This window comes from Sorex fumeus, unplaced genomic scaffold (assembly GCF_029834395.1).
Source record: "Sorex fumeus unplaced genomic scaffold, SorFum_2.1 ptg000035l, whole genome shotgun sequence".
Classification (NCBI taxonomy): domain Eukaryota; kingdom Metazoa; phylum Chordata; class Mammalia; order Eulipotyphla; family Soricidae; genus Sorex; species Sorex fumeus.
The window spans coordinates 2815875-2829787 of NW_026606092.1; positions in this window are offsets into that span (position 1 = coordinate 2815875).

A 13913-nucleotide genomic window follows, 5' to 3' on the forward strand; every position below is an offset into this window, starting at 1 on the left:
GGATTATTAACCAATTTACTGAAATGTTGGAACTAAGAAAACCCTCAACTATTAGGTCAGAGTGAAGTGGGAAAAGTTTTAATTTTAAATAAAAAAATATATATATATAACCTTAATATAAGAGCCTTCATCATTGCTCTGCAGTTGTATACCCTATCTATATTGAGATTCTGAGATTTTTTTTCTTTTGTTTTTGTTTGGGGAGCTGTGCTCAGTGAGGATATGAGACTATTCCTGTCTCTGTCCTTACGGAGATCCTGGGACTGGTCAGGGGCCCATAAAATACAGGGGATCAAGCTTGGGTCTTTCCTGTCTGCCAAGCATGGATACCATCCCTTTACCTATCACCCTACCCTAATATCCTGGATTTTTTTATAGCAGTTTTATTACATCATCTCAAAAAAGTTGCTGCAAAACCCATTTTATTATGAGATTTTTACATAGAGTAAAAGAGAATTACTGGGCACATATACTAAAATGATGAAGTTGATCTATCTACTTTCCTAAGAATTTCCTTGTGTTTTCAAACTGAGAGATCTCTCATATAGATAAGCTATTTACTACTTTTTAAATTTTGTTTCTACTATATTAAGTGTTTGATATTTACCCAGACCTGACTTTCAAATTAAGGTGACATTGTCATGAATATTCTCAAATTCAATGTCCCTGAATTAAAAATTGATTCTGTTTCTGTATCAAGTTATCGCATTAATAATATTGTTCTGCATAAATATTTTTCAAATACAATGATGATTCTTTTAGGGGGATAGTGCAAATACTTAAGTGCTTTGCATACAGGAGATCCAGATTAATTTCTTGACACCTCATGGTCCCCCAGCTTGACTGGGTGATCCTCCCAAGCACTAAGCTAGGATCATTTAATTTTCCTTCCTCCCTCCCTCCCTCCCTCCCTCCCTCCCTCCCTCCTCCCTTCCTTCCTTCCTTCCTCCCTTCCTTCCTCCCTTCCTCCCTCCCTCCCTCCCTCCCTCCCTCCCTCCCTCCCTTCCTTCCTTCCTTCCTTCCTTCCTTCCTTCCTTCCTTCCTTCCTTCCTCTCTTCTTCCCTCCCTCCCTCCCTCCCTCCCTTCCTTCCTTCCTTCCTTCCTTCCTTCCTTCCTTCTTCCCTCCCTCCCTCCCTCCCTCCCTCCCTCCCTTCCTTCCTTCCTTCCTTCCTTCCTTCCTTCCTTCCTTCCTTCCTTCCTTCCTTCTTTCCTCCTTCCTTTCCTTTAATTTCTTCTTTCTTTATTCTTTCTTTCCTTCTTTGTTCCTTTTTTCTATATTTTTACCTTTTGTGTCATACCCAGTGATGCCCAAGGGTTAGTCCTCGCTCTGCACTCAGTAATTACTCACAGCGGTGCACTGATGAACCATATGGAATGCAGGTGATTGAACCTGAGTCGACTGCATGCAAGACAAATGCCCTACCCACTGTGCTGTAACTTTGGCCCCTAGGATTAGTTTCAAAGCACCACTAGGTGTAACCCTCAAACAAAGAATAACAAAAGTATTGATTTTTTAATGCTTGTTGGGGTCAGCTTTTTTTTATGTCCACCTGTTATAAAAACACAGTTAAATACTTCCTGCTAAAACTTCCACTTTGGGACCTAAGGCTTAACATGTTTCTATTATAGTTATACATTCAGACAAAAAGATTTCCACAGACCTACTGACATAGAGCATGAAGAAGCTTTAAAGGGCAATTTACTCATTCTTTCACTTGTCCCAGGCACAACTGTGTATGCAGCCTGCAGCCTCCTCCACTCCCAAGGCAGTTACTTCAGACTTGAACAACTTTCTCAGTCAGAGTATTGTTTTTATGGCTCACATAAATAAAGCACTCCTGCTCTTTTGCTGCCATTTGAACTCTTCTGTCCTTTTTTTGGGTGCAGAGTAGAAGTTATTATCTGAAATATTCCTTAGTTTCAAAGGACAGACTATGTCCTTTGACAACTTACAAATATTTTGGATACTTTCTCATAAGCGCTTCTCTTTCCCTATCTACCACCTTCATGAGGAGTAGAACTGTCTCTTCTTCATTAATTTGCTTTAAAAATGATAGTAAATTTAAGAGATTCCACAAGCAATACTAGTATTTTGTCCAGCTCTATTCTTACAACTAAATAGTTGACACATATGAACTCATGTAACATATTATCTCCATGTTATTCTGTAAGACAACTCAAGGATGGAGATTTTAGGGAATTTACCTGTGGTGGAGCTGAGGTTCAAACCAGTCATCTGACTCCTCCAATTCAATGTCACAGTGCTTTCAATACACTAGAAGAAGCCAGGATCTCCCAAATCATCCCCAAGAAAAGGGTTTCCAGTTAAGAAAAAACAGAATTTACCTTATAATTATCATGCCCTCTTTTTGATCCAATTATGTATTTAAATTTACTTTTGTTACTCCCACAATCTAATTTTAACTATGTGAACATCATCAGTTACTGAACAATTCTCATGAATTTAAATCACAGTCCCTGCATGCATCTTCTGCTTGGATTCTAATAGTGTGCTGTCTTTAAAATTCCCTTTGTAAAGCTTCCACGATGAATTGATGAGTTCCCCAACAAAATGAATTTATAAATTCTCTGGTAATTCTCGAAGGAGGTTGTAGTTATTTCCTTCCCTTCTTTGTTGTTGATCCAAGTTAGAATAAGATTTGACTTATGCAGATGTGTGAACTAGTCACTTTAAGATCTGTTTTTCGGAAGGTTGATATCCTTTCTAAGTCATCAGAGTAGTGTTTGAAACCCTCAGGTATTAATTCCATGTTCTGATCATGACTGTTTCCCCAAAATTTTCTCCTACAAGGTTAATACACTTCCACCTCTAGGAGTATTTCATAGTGTATCTTGGGTCTTCAGTATCAGTGTTCTATAAAACTACATATGGCCTGCAGGAGAACGTAGGTGGTTAGGGATCTAAAAAGAAAACAATTCAGAAAAGAAAATAGGCTTTGCATACTTTACAAATTTATCGAGGGCTGCACCTAATTAGAGAAGACATAAATGGGATGTGTTTGATCCAAGATGCCTGTAGAAATGAAATATTAATACCAGAGATTATATTTCAACTATTGAGATACTTTTCATACAATAGCAGCATTTTATTTTTGCTTTTGGTTTATTAGTGAATGCTAAATTTGGTGCTTTTCTAACTCTTGTGGAATATTAGAACATTTTTAGGTACCCCAGATTGACTAGTTTTAGATTCTAGGTTTCCAATCATTTTATAAAAGTCCCCTTCAAGTTCATTCCTCAAGTACATCTCAGAAGTCTTTCTTCTTGGTAGTCTGCCCCAGTCTTCTTGGTAGTGCTTAAGACTCAACTCAGGTTACAAGTAGTTATTTTCATTATCTTAATTTATACTTGTTAAGTTATTTATCACCATAACAAATAATTTTATGATGAATAATATAATAGGCATAATTAAAATGAACTTATTGGAATTCTGATGAAAATCTATATTTTTAATGTTATGGGAGGTGTTAGAGATACAAACTCCCTGATGTTAAAAGTTATTAATTCATTTTGGACTTCCATTATCATCTAAAGTGCTTATCTATGATCTTATGAGTATAATTAAAAAATTTATATAAAAAGGTGTGTATGCACCTTTCTTGGAGCTATGTAAGCTCCTTTCCTCCGGGTGATGCTATGAGTGCACACACACTAGCAGATGCTGGAGGGCTCTCCAGGCCAGGCGGCTCTCTCTCTCGCTGCCTCTTTCTGTGCTCTCGAACTGCTTCCCCACCCAGGAAGGCTGTTGCCATGGGTGGACGAAGGAGTCACAAGGCCAAGCTGGTAGGTGATCAGTTGCCGTTTATTCCCTCTCTCCCAAACTCTCTTCACAACTTTCACAACTCTCTCCAACTCTCTTTCAGCTCTCTCCAACCCTCTCTCTAACTCGCTCCACAACTCCTTCTTCTTCAATCCCTGTAGCCACTGTCTGTGTCACACTCCCTCCAACCCCGCAGCAGCTCTCTCTCGAATTCTCTACCACTTTCAACTCTGTCTCTCACTCTCACTCTGTTTTCTTACCAACTCTCCTCAGCCACCACTTTTACCACCTCTTCTCTAACCACGTCTCCCCATGGGAAGCACAATCAACATGATTTTTACCCACAAGGGCAAAACAGCACTTAAGGTGTGTTTCTCCTCTTCTTAGACCTGCAACCTAATTAACATCTTTAATTCTCCTTCCTAATATTTGCCATTCTGAATGGACACAGGAATAGACACAATTAGGCTTGTAGGACGACTCTCCTCAGGACATCTCGCCACAGACTCAGACTACAGTGCTCAGGCTGGATCAATTATTCCTAAACCCAGCAGGGTCCGAATCTAGTTATTACTTTTTCAATCATGACAGAATTTGTTCATGACCAAGCTCTTAACTTAAAGTTAAGCATTATGGCAATTTGGCCAGGCTCATTTCTTTGCCAGGGTAGCTCATACCTCACAGCTTGCCCTGGCTTCATCCAGTCCCTTGTCGGGACCCTGCTTTGGGGGATCTAGGAAGTAAGGGCAACTGAGGCTTAAGTTGAGAGAGCAGATGTCCAGGAGGTAATATTATCTGGAGTCAATTAACTTCTAAGCTACAGGCTTGTGTTTTAGCTGTCTTCTTTCCATACAAAAAGTAATTTCTCTGAAATAGCTAACTATGCAATGGACATTAAGGAGAAGAGAAAAACAATATTTAAAAATTAGCAGAGTCTCGTCAGGAGGTAAAGGTAATTGACAGGTTGGGGAAGCAATCAACCAACCCAAACTCCCTGCAACCAGGATGGGAGGGCAAACCAATGTTATCCTACAAAAATATATCAAGCTTGAGAGACAGATCAAGGGACAGAGACGAAGTACATGATTTGCATGCTTGGGGTTTCTTTTCATTCTCACCACCCCTCCCCAACACTTTTGGGAGCAACTCAAAGTCACAGCGGTGGGAGTAGCCCCTAAACATTGCCACATGCGGCCCAAAACAACAACAAAAAATACATTGCTTTTTTTTTTTTGAGCTTCTTCTTAAATATATCATCTAAAACAAAGTTTGTTTTGACAGTTTGTCGTGGAACATGAAATGGTTTAATTTGGCGGTAGCATTTTCAAAAGTCAAGGTGTATCTTATAAACAGAAATATGAAGCCAGGAGAGCTAGTTGAAGGCCTTGTCTTCATGCTTCTCACACAGGAGCTTTATATGATACTCTGATCATTGCTGGAGACACCCCAAGCCCTAAGTCCCATACCAGGAATAGAAGCCCCCAAATGCCCACAAACAAAGGGGGGAAATTATAGAAATTTGGATAAAACCTTAATTGTACCTAATAAGAGTTTACTACAAGTAGTTCACAAAGGACGAGAAAATAGCTGAAAAGACTGGAGCACCTGCTTTATATTCAGGAAAACCCTGTGCTCAGTCATGGCACCACAGTTTCTCGAATAGCATCAGGCAGAGACCACCCCTATCCACTGCAACTCATCTGGAGTAGCCCCTGAGCACCACTAGTTGTGCCCCCCAATATAATAAAAAGTTTGTGGATACATGAATAATTAATTATGTTAAATGCCCCAAAGGATTCTGTGGCATTAGAAGTTGATGAGCATTCTCTTGAAGTTTGTGATTATTCATTGAAATGGATATGCTTGTGAAGGGAACAATTAAATATACTCTATTTTTTTCTTATAATTTGGATGTGCTCCTGTAGTGTTAATGAGAATACAAGCTAAATGTCTCGAGGTGAAGGTAGAATTCTCCATCTTGTTAGTAATTAAACTTGATTCCTTGTGATCCAAGAAGAAAATGTTGGAAACAAATTATGCATAATTTGAACAAACTGATTGCAGTCACAAAGATTCTTTCTAAAAGTTTACCCTGGGCAAAAGAAAATTTAAAATCAGCTTTTATAAAATCATTGAAATGTAGCATGTTTGTCCCCATTAAAAAGGCCCTCCCGTTGATCGTCGATTAGCTCGAGCGGGCCCAGTAACGTCTCCATTGGAGACTTTGTTGTTACTGTGTCTGGCATATCGAATACTCTCGGTAGCTTGCCGGGCTCTCCGAGAGGGGCGGAGGAATCGAACTCGGGTCGGCCATGTTGGCCGCTTGTAAGTGTAAGGCGAACGCCCTACCCGCTGTGCTATCGCTCCGATAGCACAGCGGGTAGGGCGTCTGCCTTGCATGCAGCCAACATGGTCCCCATTAAAGATAACTAAAATATCCTAAGGCAATGTATATTTGACAATTTAGTTACTTCTTTATGATGTATTTTATATGTTAATAGAGTTAAAATTAAGAAAAATTAGCTTCTTAAAACCTTCATATTTAAAAGAAAAATATGATTAATTTCAAAATGACATTTTGTTCCAAAAATTTATGATGAATATGATAAGTATTATGTTTAGAAAGCACCGGATAAATGGAAAAACTTATAGGTGAATATATTTCTTCAGGGTCAATCTATATAACTATATATCAAACTTGGGAAATGTTGAATAAACAAACATTGTTGACCCCTTTCACACCCTACTGAATCAGAAATACTACAGATGGGATATGAGAATCTATTTTAAAATACCCTCCTAAGTCTAAGAACCTTCAAGTTGCTACTCTGAACTTACTGGATATTCATTCTACTATTGCCAGGAAACTTTTCTGATGGGTGATGAAATCTAAAAGTGCAAACTCCTCTTAATGCCTTTTATATCTTTGATATTAATCCCTAATCATATGAGTATTGGAAAATAATTTTTCCCATTCCATGGGCTGACTGTGTACTTTGGTTAGCATTTTTTTTTCAGGTGTAGAAGCTTCTTAGTTTAATATAGTCATATTTATTTATCTTTACTTCAACTTGCTTGGTTAGTGGTGTTTCATCTTTGAAGATGTCATTAGCTTCAATGTCATGGAGAGTCTCCTGCCCCTGCTCCTGGCTGTCCTCACCAGGGCCCCTTTGAGGGGTCCGGGTAGAGTTTCCCTCTATGGCCTAAGCAGAGCCCCGGCAACCGAAGACCTCCAGAACCAGACACAGCCATGCTGAGACCACTCTCCACATGTCCGGACAAGCTTCATGCATGAAGAAACTGGCAGAGAAACCCAGGCATGCGGGTCCCGGGGCTAAGATATCCAAGCCTGCTTGGATCGGGACTGGGCCTTCTCCACCCAGATCCCCCATCTTCCAGTAGGTAGGCGTTACACCCACCAGCTGCTGCCGGCGCCAGGTGATCACAATGGCCAAGACCCAGAGACTATAAAACCCAGCTCCTGGAAGACATCTTCTTATCTCTTTTTACTTTGGAGAACCCGGCAGGCTACTGAAAGTATCCTGCCCACACGTCAGAGTCTGGCAAACTTCCCGTGTGGTACTCAATATGCCAAATATGCCAAATACCAGTAACAATGATAGGTCTCATTCTCCTAGCCCTAAAAGAGCACTGAATATGGTTCTTTTAAAATCTCAGGGCTAGGAAGAAGGAGACATTACTGGTGCCTGCTCAAGGCAGTACACAAACAACAGGATGATCGTGATCATGATCGTGATCGTGATCGTCATGGAGGGTTCTACCTGTATTTTCCTTCATGGACCCTATAGATTCATGTTTGATATTAAGAACTTTAATCCATTTTGATCTGACTTTTTCCATGGTGTTATAATAGAGGTATTAGTTCATTATTTCACATGTTGCACAATTTTCCTAGCACCACTTGTTGAAGAGGCTTTCCTTGCTCCACTTCATATTTATTGCTTTTTTATTAAAGATTAAGTGATCATATATTTGAGGCCTGGCTTCAGGATACGCAACTCTGTTTCATTGATCTGTGGGTCTGTCTTTATTCCAATATGATTCATTTTTAATTTAATGATTTTCACTATGGCTTAGTAGTACAGTTTGAAGTTGGGGAAGGTGACATGTCCTATCTTCTTTTTCCTAATAATTGATTTAGCTATTCATGGGGGTTTATTGTTCCATATGAATCTAAGGAGTGTTTGACCTATTTCTTTGAAAAATGTCATGGGTATCTTTATAAGTACCGCAATAAATGTGCATAATACTTTGGGGAATATTGCTGTTTTGACAATATTAATCCTGATCAATAGAATGGATGTGTCTCCATTTCCTAGTGTCGTCTTTAACTCTTCAAGTACTGTTTGTAGTTTCCTTTGTATAGTTCCCTCACCTCTTTAGTTAAGCAGATACTGAGGTTCTTAATTTTCCAAGGCATAATTGTGAATGAGATCAGTTTTTAATATCTTTTTTCTCTTTCATTATTTGTATATAATAAAATCATGGACTTTTGGGTATTGATTTTGTAACCTATCACTTTACCATATAAATATTGTTTCCAGGATATTTTTTGTAGTCTTGAGGATTTCCTAACTATAGTATCATGTCATCTACAAGTAGTGAAAGCTTGACTTCTTCCTTTCCTGCCTGGATGCCCTTGATATCTTTTTCTTGCCTAATTGCTATGACAAGTACTTCTAGTACTATACTGAATAGGAGTGGGGAAATTGGACACCTTTGTCTTGTGCCTTATCTGAGAGGGAAGGCTTTTAGTTTTCCCCATTGACAATAATGCTTGCTGTGGTCTTATGGTAGATGGTTTTAACTATATTGAGGAAAGTTTCTTCAACTCCCATTTTGTTAAGAGTTTTTATCATGAGTAGGCTCTGAATCATATCACATGTTATCACAGCGAGAGAGAGAGAGCTGCAGGGAGAGCCCACAAACATCCTTTAATGTGTAATCCCCACAGGTGAAGGGCTTACACAGCCCGACACAGTGGGGACTTTACACATAGAATGAAAAACAGTTTGAGACTAATATTCAAGAACAAATAAAACAGGGACCAGGAGAACTGGTCCATAATTGGGAGGGTGTCACAAGCGTGTGGGGAGTAGAGGGCTTTTAGGATAGAGGAGAGACAAGTATGGCAACAATAGTTGAAAATGACCACTCTGGACTTTGTCCAGAGTGATGAAAGTAGGTAAAGGAATATACATGATAACCTTTCAGTATCTATATTGCAAACCATAATGTCCAAAAGCAGAGAGAGAGAGAGAGATAGTATGTGAGCACAAAGGCATGTGGGACAGGGGTGGGGAGGGAAACTGGGAACATTGGTGGTGGGAAATGCACACTGGTGAAGGGAAGGTTGTTGAAATATTACTGAAACCCAGTAATGAATAATTTTTTAACTCTATATCTCAAGGTGATTCATTTTTTTAAAATGTGAAAAAAAGAATACATTGTCACACTCAATTGTGTACAACCAGGCTGAACTAAAGTACTAGATATCACAGTTGGCTTCATATTCAGTTGTATATCTAAAGAAGTACTTAAAACAAGTAATGGAAAATCCAGAAATCAGAAACATTCCTGGGTATAATTCTTTTACACTTATCATGTAGGCATGTGAAATTGTGTGTGCCTGCTTGTGCAAATATATTTGCTTGTGTGTGTTTGTGTGTGTTTGTGCTCACACATACATGTGTGGATTTCCCTCATGATGTGGCTTCTGTGAATCTTTGAGACCAGGCAGTAGTTGTCTTACTAATCTGTGTTATCTGTCCCAACTCCTAGAAATTAACCTCTATTTTCTTCTTTCCCTGTCAATTTGCAACTAGTATATCCTGTTAGCACTATTTAAATTTTTTTTAAAAGGGCTGACTCAGCAACCTCAACACCTCTGTTTCCACTATACTGATGCTGACCTTCACCTATATTAATAGACCCAGTCTCTGACACTATTCTTCAATTTCTAGCATTGGTTCTCCACCAACAGACCAAATGTTCTTTTTAAAACATGCAGCAGATTCCTTTATAATCTTGCTTAGAATCGCTGTAGTTTCACCTGGAATAAAATTCTAAAGTTTGCCTTGGTTTTAGGGATACAGCAGGATTTGCTTATTCCTACTCCATCTGTTAACACTGCTCAGATATTCTACCAGTTTCCCTCAGCAACCAAGTTCTTTAATTTGGTTTGGGTTTGGTGGTAGTGGTGGTTGTAATGGTGGTGGTGGGGGCACATCTGGCTGTGCTCAGGTCTTACTCTTTGCTTTGTGCTCAGCAATCACCCCTGGTGATGCTCAGAACACCACATTCGGTGTCAGAGAATTAATGTGGGTAGGCCATGTGCAAGGCAAGGACATTAACCTCTCTACCATGTCTTTGATCCTCAACTTTCTTTTATTTTTGGGCCAGAAGAAGGATATTCTTACCTTCAGATGCCTTATATTACTATTAATTTGACCTGGAAAATGCTTCTCTGATAATCTACTAGCTCATTCACACCTCATTAAGGTCTCTGCTCATATTTCACCTCCTAAAGAAACTTCTTTTTCCACAGCTCTTTTAGCCACCCTCTCTTCTATACCCTCAGGCCAGCTCCAGTTCCCAAGTACTTTTTTCATCTCTGTACTACCTGAAATTATATTATGTATGTGTTACATGCATACATGCATTACATATGTATATGCATGTATGCATGCATACATACTTAGGTATACTGTTTTTACTGTGTATGTCTCCACCAGAAGGTAAGCCTCCTGGCACAGTGGAGATCCGTTACTCTGTACCTTCAATATCTGATGTCCGACAAAGCAATTTGTGAAACTTCAGTGAATGTGTGTATCCCCAGATTGCCTCTAATCAGAGGTTTATATTCACAGCAAAGAGTCAAATGGCATGACTATTGGATGCTTTGTATTTCTAGTTTCTAATATCACCCTTGGCAGTATGTGTCTCATGCGCATGAGTGTTCCTACCTGGTCTTCCTTTTACCTCCTTGATCATATTGTCCCATGAAAACATTTATTTTCTCCTTTTGGATGAAAGATATCAAGGAGAAGGCTACATCTCATTGATTACAAAAGCAGTTTGGGACCTATTTTATGATATAAAAAATCACAAATTGATTTTATCCAATGCTTGAATATAAGGTCACATTCAAGATATTAGGGAACAAATTAATATCAGCCATAAGGTGACAGATCAATAATGAGTCTTTTCACTTGTTTTTCTCTTTCCCTCTGTACCACTGAGAACTTCAAACACTTATAGCAATCCACCTGTTTTGGGTATTCTTACCGTTATAATTTCAAATTTTTAGATGACACCAGTAGAGATTTTTTTGGTATAACACTTCACTGTCACACTTCTTAACATAAAGTCTTTCTTTATGAAACAAACAAAAAAAGGCACTAGAACATGCATTACTGAAAAGCTGAATACTGTCAAGCAATACTATAGTTTTATGAAAAGTTGTCTTTCTATTAATAACTTAATAAGAAATCATAAGGAATATCTTGAAAATATCTTCACTCATAAATGAGGATGTGTGGCTTCTGATAAAGGTATCCAGAGAGCTTGGAAAATGACAGTAAAAAGGAACAAAAATAAATTTAAAAATATATATCACAACCCCTTCTCTTTCCTAAGAATCAGTTTGAGGATTTCACATTGCTAGACAACTGCTTCCCACATGTGAAATACAGTTAAATTACACCAATGATGTCAATGACATGGAATAAAAAGGACTGTGGTATTTAGTGATGAATATTTTACCATAGCTGTGAGCAATGTGTTCCATAAAGCCTGCTATAATTCTCCCAGGAGCCATGTTAAAACCTTGCTCTTGCAATTCTTGAGTTCCAAACTAATGCTTAAAATGGATGCAAAAGACATTTACTGGCAAGGTCAATGTTTTATGTATTTCCTACTTAATAAGTTAGACAACAGTTCTGATATTATTATACACACATTAGACTAAATTACAGCACATGCTTTATTATTAGACAGTTTTGCAAATGGAAATAAGGTGATAAAAAGGAGTATAGGTGATTTTCTGGTAGGAAACAAAAATATAAGCACACAGTGTCTTTGAACTTCAAATATCTGAAGAAAAAATAGCCTGGGTCAAAGGTAGAACTACATTTTTTTCCTTTAAAAGTTTTTGAATTTCAAATCCAACCTTATTTTGGTTGGATTAGAGCAAATAGTTAGTATTACTATAACCTGGGTCAGAGCCAGCCAGCCTGTGGGAGTGTGGGGTGGATGGCAGGGTGCCCAGCAACCCCCTCTTCAAGGGACTGCCATGGTGGCCTTTCACAGGTGTCCCGCAGAGTGTAGCTTTCTCCTGTGGGGTCTCAATGATTCACAGTTGAATTTTCATTGAAGAGCCATTCCCCAACTAAGGAAAATGAAAATGGCACCCAGCAACTATAAATAGCTACGTTTAGCGAAAGTGAGGTCATCTCTTATAATAGATCTCACCTGCACATCCCAGCTTTTACGTGATGTGACTGGGTGCAGACCGCAGTCTCACAGTAGACCCAGAACACAGTTCAGCATCCTACATGGCCACATTAAGTAGAGGAATTTTCAAGTTGTCACAAATATAAAGCCTTCTGGATTAGGATTATATGGAAAGAAAGATCATCTGGATGATTGAAAGCTTGAGAATGAAGGTGAATGATGCTGTTTGCCATCCATGTACTATTTATTTATTTATTTATTTTTCACGATATCCCTTGAATCTTACCAAATGTTCTTAGTACATTTTAGATACTCAAAAGAAGTGTGTGTGTGTGTGTGTGTGTGTGTGTGTGTGTGTTAAAATGAATGAAATGAGGGGCTGTGGCAGCAGGGAGGGTGCTTGCCTTCCATGCAGCTGACCTGGGTTCAATTCTTGGCATCCAGTCCCATCCCTGATCACCACCAAGAGTAATTCATGACTTCCGAGCCAGGAAGAACCCTGCCTGAACATTGAGCATTGCTGGGTGTGATCCAAAAAGTGAAAAAAAAAAGAATAAAATGAGAAGAGCTTAAAGAGGGAACACAAAATAGCGCCAATTAGGAGATTCAAAATGTACCTGTTTTATATCATCTGCGAATACTGAGAGCTTAGAGAACCCTAAAACCTCTACCAAGAAAATCCTACAAACAATAATAGGCTTGTAAAGTAAAGTTGCAGGCTATAAAATCAATACCCAAAAGCTCATGGCTTTCTTATATGCAAATAGTGAGAGAGAAGACAGTGACATGAAGAAAACAATCCCGTTCACAATTGTGCCCCAGAAAATCAAGTACTTATGAATAATCTTAACTAAGGAAGTAAAGGACCTGCACAAAGAAAACTACAAAACGCTACTTCAGGAAATAAAAGAGGACACGAGGAAATGGAAAAATATCCCCTGTTCATGGATGGGGAGAATCAACATTGTCAAAATGGCAATACTTCACAAAGCACTGTATAAATTCAACGCGATCCCTATTAGGATACCCATGACATTCTTCAAAGAAATAGAGCAAACACTCCTGAAATTTGTATGGAACAATAACCCCCCCACGAATAGCTACAGCAATTCTTGGGGGAAAAAATGGGAGGAATCAACCTCCCTAACTTCAAACTCTACTACAAAGCAGTAATAATTAAAACAGCATGATACTGGAACAAAGGCAGAGCTGTAGACCAATGGAACATGATTGAATATACGGACATCTCCCCCCCATGCATATGACCACCTAATCTTTGATAAGGGTGCAAGAAAAGTGAAGTGGAGCAAGGAAAACCTCTTTAAAAAAATTGTGCTGGCAAAACTGGACGGCTACATGCGAAAAACTGGGCTCAGATATCTGCCTAACTCCATGTACAAAAGTAAGATCAAAGTGAATTAAAGACGTCAACATCGGACCAGAATCTACAACGTACATTGAGGAAAAAGTTGGCAAAATCCTCCATGACATTGAAACTAATGGTATCTTCAAAGATGTCACGCCACTGGCCACGCTAGTGAAAACAGAGATAGACAAATGGGATTATCTTAAACTAATAAGAAGCTTCTGCACTTCCAAAGAAACAGTGACCAAAATACAAAGATAGTCTACAGAATGGGAAAGGATATTTGCCAAG